Source organism: Pundamilia nyererei, unplaced genomic scaffold (assembly GCF_000239375.1).
Source record: "Pundamilia nyererei isolate P.nyererei 1_Seehausen unplaced genomic scaffold, PunNye1.0 scaffold00101, whole genome shotgun sequence".
In the NCBI taxonomy this organism is placed as follows: Eukaryota; Metazoa; Chordata; class Actinopteri; order Cichliformes; family Cichlidae; genus Pundamilia; species Pundamilia nyererei.
In genome coordinates this window covers 1,247,695-1,253,749 of record NW_005187502.1, presented here as the reverse complement: position 1 = coordinate 1,253,749, position 6,055 = coordinate 1,247,695, and the positions used below count along the sequence as shown (strand labels likewise).

General features: G+C 38.4%; 1 pseudogene; it reads left to right on the top strand.

The window, feature by feature from the left end:
* Nucleotides 1-5,550, top strand: part of LOC102213301 (armadillo repeat-containing protein 4-like) — a 23,160-nt pseudogene extending 17,610 nt beyond the window's left edge.
* The last annotated feature ends 505 nt before the right edge of the window (nucleotides 5,551-6,055 follow it).

Here is a 6,055-nt window from a genome sequence, read left to right as displayed (position 1 = left end):
ATTTTATTCTTTGCATATTTGCATATTACAAACACATAACCTGTCTAAATACAAAATACAGTTTTTAAATAAAGATTTAATTTATTATGAGAAAAAAAAGTTTAAAGGGACCCAGGTCTATCTGACAAAGTATTTCACACAACATTGCTGTAAGAGTGCATTGATGACTAATACAAAAAAAACAAAAAAAACCCAGAACAGCATGTGAAAAACTTCAGGCCTCACTGGTTTCAGTCAAGATCAGCATTCATGATTCAGCAAAGACAAAGACACTGGGCAAAATGTTCCAAGCCAAAACAGCTGAAAGGCTCATCTCACATTTAACAAAAACATCTTGAGACTTCTGGGAAAATATTCTGTGGTCTGATCAGACAGAACTTTTTGAATGGTTTATGTCCCGTGACATGTGGCATAAAACTAACAGCACTTCATAAAAACTACATCATACCAACATTCAAACATGGAAGTGGTAGCATGATAGTCTGGGGCTGCTTTGCTGCTTCAGGACCTGTACAATTTTACGCTATTGATGGAACCATGAATTCTCCTCTCTACCAGAAAATTATGAAGGAAAACGTTGGATCATCGGTTTGTGTCTCAAAGCTCAAGAGAATTTGGGTTATGCAGCTGAACAATGACCCAACAATACACCCGCAAGTCCATCTCTGAATGGCTCAAAACACAAATTGAAGGTTTTGGAGTGGTCCAATCCAGACTTGAATCCAATTGAAATGCTTTGGCATAGCCGTAAACAGGTCGTTCATGCCTGAAAACTCTACAGTATGACTGAATGAAATCTAGTCTGCAAAGAAGAGTGGACCAAAATTCCTCCACAGCGATGTGAAAGACTTGCCAGTTTGCCATTATCACAAATGTTTGATTGCAGTTCTTACTGCCAAGGGTGGCACAACCTCTTGTTAGTATTAGATGTTGATTACTTACATAATGCCAGGTAGGTTTGGATAGCTTTTTTCTCTTTATAAATGAAATCATCATCATTTAAAAACTGCAATTTTGTGTTTACTCAAAGGCTCAGTCCTTAAAGAAGTTAAATAACTATTTGTAGCAAAGCAGCTGAGAAACATGCACAATGTTATTTCAGTCTGGTAATCACATAGAGGCAGTCCACCAAATCATTAAGCACTTAAAGTAACATTATTCAGTATAGACACTGGAAAATCACCCTTCCACAACACAAACTGTTTTTGAATTCATACAATCTCTCCCATTATTATGCAGACTCAGCACAGAGCATCATGTAAACAGATTTGTAGTCGGACACATCAATGTAGTGGCAGCCAGGCTCTTTGAGCCATGTTCAGAGTGGTAAGAATCCTATAAAATGATAGCATCCATATCAATATGCTATATTTAGTAGAAGTAAAAATATAATGTTATAATAATTTTTATAAGAGAAAGTCGACCACAGGACAACACACTTCTTACATTTGTGAAATCCTCATCATCAATGAATGTGGGTAAAATGGAAGCTACAGCTTTATAATTTTAAATAAGCACCACTGATGTGTGTCATGAAATTACCTCAGCATCTTCTTTCTGCAGCAACAATGAAAGTTATTAGGGTAATGATAAAAGATGCTGCTAAAACACCAACACCTTTTGTGTGAGAGACTTTAACATGATATCAATCTATCCTGTACTGTCGTTAATAGGAAAATTAGGAAAGTCTAACATTTGAAGATAATTACAGAAAATAATACTAAAATAAACTATTGTTAATACTCTTAATAGTTATCTTTAGGGGTGCTCTGATAAAAAAAAAAAAGGGTCTTAAATCGCCTATGGCTTCTAGTCTTTGATTTTCCTTTTGATATTAAAGACCTTTGCAGCCTACTGGTGAATCATGTAGCAGAATTTGCGTGACGGCTGTTGTTACACATTGTTGACTCACTTGTCTTTGCCCCCTCCAAACATGCAAACACTCACCAGGCCTCATGAAACAGATATTAAACTTGCTGGAACTACTTTGAATTTCTTGTTCTGAGGTCGAATGGTGGTTGAATTTGTTCCATCTTGAGCATCTGCCTGTATCACGCTTGGAGAAAGTCAAAGATCTTTCACCATAAAAGATTGTCAGATGTTGTCGGCATTTTAAAGAATGTCGACAAAACTTCAAGACCAAAGCTACCAAAACTGAAAGCACATGATCTGTTTTTCTCCCAGCTATCACTCCTAAACACAGCTTTTTTTGTTGTTTTTACAAGGTACGAAACTCGCCCGCCGAACCCTTTGAAGAGTGAGAGTGAAGGAGACAAAGGAAGCAGTAGATCCACTGCTGTTAATGGACAAATGGTTCACATTTAGGCTCGCGTCATGATATGGGGAACACATGTGCCTGTTATCCTGCTGAGTACTGCTTTGTGAGCGAGATGTGATCAAACACTACTTGAGACCATGCTATAGGCCTGACCAGATCAGCCAGCCCCTCCAACAGCTGCTTAAAACTCGCTGGTTGTTTTCTACATATATGGGTAGCTGTTAGCAGAACATCATGTCCTGTTTTTGCGTGAAATAACTCGTGAAGTCTTACAGTTGTTTGTGCAAATTTTGCCTTGGAATCATAGAGGCAGCCTTGAAGTTACTATAGGAGAATCTATCAGTGCCATGTTTTAATCAGTGCAATAAAGGGAGCAATATTTGATGGTTCACTTGCCAGAATATTTTAGACTGGACGTTTCAGTGACATGCCTGACCCCCAACCCTAAGCCTCCCTGAGCCTGGTTCTGTCAGAGGTTTCTTTTGGTTAAAAGGGATTGTTTATTCCCACTCGGGCTCATCTGGCTGCTGGGGTTTTCTCTGCATTGTTGTAGGGTCTTTACCTTACAATATAAAGCGCCTTGAGGCAACTGTTGATGTGATTTGATGCTATATAAATAAAGTTGAATTGAAATGAATGTCAAAGCTGAATAAAACTTTTGCATTTTTTGCTGTGAACACTCAATGTCATGATGGAAAACATTGTATGTGAACCAAGTTTGTTACATAACTGCATGTGATTCAGACTAAACACATCATAAACAAGCAAAAACACCACCACTGCCTGCATTTAACCATCACAAAGCAAGAACTGTAACGCTGGTATTTCAAGTGCTGAAATGCTGTCATCATCCATCCACAGCTAGGACATTATGTGGATTTATGTAAAGAGTATATGAAAAAAACCAACAAAAACTAGTATTTGGACTCTAAATTTAAGGAAAAAACAATAAAATAAAATGAAGGTTCTGCAACTGCGGCGCATGACAGCATTTGACCACACATGCACTATTTTAAGTCCGTATTGTTTCTTTCTTCTTTTTTCTTTTTTTCTGTTTTTTGTGAACACATTGAAGTTAAGTGGCAATAAAATCTAATCAGTTCCATTTCCTCTCCCATATTTGTCGAGGGGCTTGAATTTAAATCAAAGACCAGACTTTCCTCCCTCAAACTACTTGTTGACTGAGTAGTGTTGTAGTTACTAAGTTGCTAATCACTGGTCTAAATTGATTTGTGTGTATATAGCAACTGACAAAACACACAACTTTTGAATTCTAACTTAAAATTAGTGTCAGGGTTTCAGTGTTAATACTGTCCTTTTTTGCATGAAACCAGAGCACCGTGCTCTTTGTTAGCAAATTATTTCATTCCATCAGTGTTAACCACGGCAACGCTAAACACATACAGAACAAGACCATGGCATAAACAAAACAGCAGGAGTAGCATTATAAAGAGAAACAACACAATGAGTGAGAGGAAGGAGAAGTCCGAGGGAATGGAGGGAGGCTTTTCTTAATGTTCAGTTATTTCCTCCTCTCCTACTTTTTAATTCATTTGTGTTTGAAATTATTGTTTCAGGATGGTGACCAGACTGTTGACACTCTTTGTGCCATGATGGACTAATTTGATGCAGGAGTCATGCCAAATGGCTATCCAGGACACAGGTGGCCTTAAAGTCCTCCTTAACTTGCTGGATACAGATGAACACAAATGCAAAGTGAGTTGCCATGACAAAGTTGGACCTGCATGGCCTGCTGGCATGAACAGAGCTGGCCATGTGTGCCAGCTTGTGTTTTAGTTTCAGAAACATGAGTGCAAGGTAGAAAGCATGCTGTTTAAAAATGGGGTAGCAATTATTCTATAGCATTCCTAATGAGATGTGTGGGTTGGTGCTTTTCAACTGGGTTGTACTGCAACATTTTATCTACTTTCAGTGGAAATGAATATTTGGCTGCTTAAAAAGTTTCTCTGTCATAAAACAAATTTAATTTTTAACTAGTCATATTTAATATTAATGTGTGTTCTTGTGATTAGATTGGATCTCTAATCCATCGGGTTATTGTTGACATGAGAGGCGTGCAGAGCATAGTGAAGATCCTGGACTCACCAGTCAAGGAACTGAAGGCCTTAGCTGCCGAGACCATCGCTAACGTGGCCAAGTTCCGCAGAGCAAGAAGAAATGTCAGGTTATATGGTGGTATCAATAAACTGGTGAGTGTAAGCACAGTAAAATGTAAGTTCAGACTGTGCCATGGCTAAAGCTCTACAATCCCATGGTGAGGAATGCAGCAGGAAAAAACACTGCAGATTTGAACCTGATCTTTCTGTACTGGTAATAATGAAAAATGTCCAACAGTGGCAGATTTTCCTTGAAAACAGGTCAGCTTGTTTATGATGTAATACTTTTTTGTACTAACTTCAGAAAACTTGGACACTTTTGTGAAAATATGTGTTTTATTCTGATGAAATCTATATATTAACATAGTTCAAAGGGTAAAAAAATTTTGTTGTTGTTTTGGCTTCCTTGAATCAAAGAATTATGTTCCCTTTTCACACAGTAAATGCCCGATAGTGGTCATCCAGTTTTTTTAAATTAGAAAGTGGGTGCTGGGCACCAGATAGAATGTCTCCTACATCCTCTAACCTGCATTTATGTTTGTTGACGGAGGGACCTTTGATTAAAGCCACCATGCCTTGTATATTTTCCTCAGCCCCAAATCGGATGTTCTCATGTGCAAGTTGCTCACGGAGGCAGATTAATTTCACGCTATGCTACAAGACCACCTTTGAACTGTGCAGTCCGTAATAGCTTTGCCTGGTCTGTCTTGCTGGCCAGGAACTATGGATTAGAACACAGAATGATGGCCATAAATGGTCACACTGGGCTTTTCAGACCTAACATCAACATCTATCCTGACAGTTTTCCACTCCTAGCATCTCTGGTGTTTTCATCCTCTCAGACCCAGTGGTAATAGAACTTTAATTACACCTGTAATCAGGGCCAAAAACTTGCTATTTCCATCTGGAACCATCAATTATTACCCAAATCTTGCAGACAAACTTTTCAGTTTAGTTCCTGAATTTATATCAGTCTCACTGAGTTTCTATGTAGAGATTTTACTCGGCTTTATCTGTCTATCTACATTTAAGTTTAGGGGCGTCTATATCTCCAATCAGGTAAAGCTGCTGGACTGCCTTCCTAATTTAGCCAGCCTGATTCCCAACCAGGAGGACGATATAGAGGTGGCCTGTTGTGGGGCTTTAGCATTATGAACCATTTGTAAGGTTGGGGGTATCCCTCTGCTGGGACCCCAGCTCAAGTCTCCACTTCAGAAAATGCTTATTCCAGTGACTGGCAACCTACAGGAATATGCATCAGAGGTGAGAGGGGCCTATGATTGACAACAATTTGTCAAGTCATACTCTGCACAATAGTGTGATTCTATATTGAATTAACCATCTATTAAAAGTGTTAAAACATATACTGCAAAGGAAATGAGAAGGCTAACCATTTCCCTTGATTTTTTATTGCACATACATTTATTGAAAGTCCAGAACCAACAATGAGCTGATCCTACTGACATGGATTCTATGCCCAGAGCTTAATGTTCCTAATCCCTTTATACTCCTGAGTTGCAGTGTCATCAAAAAATAATGTAAAGACCTAAGCTGCATGTGTGACTTTAACATTTAACAGAATCTCTGTACGACTCAAGTGCTCAATAATTTAGATGTGAACCAATGTGCCCCAAGTAAATCTGTCTGAATTTCACTTTGG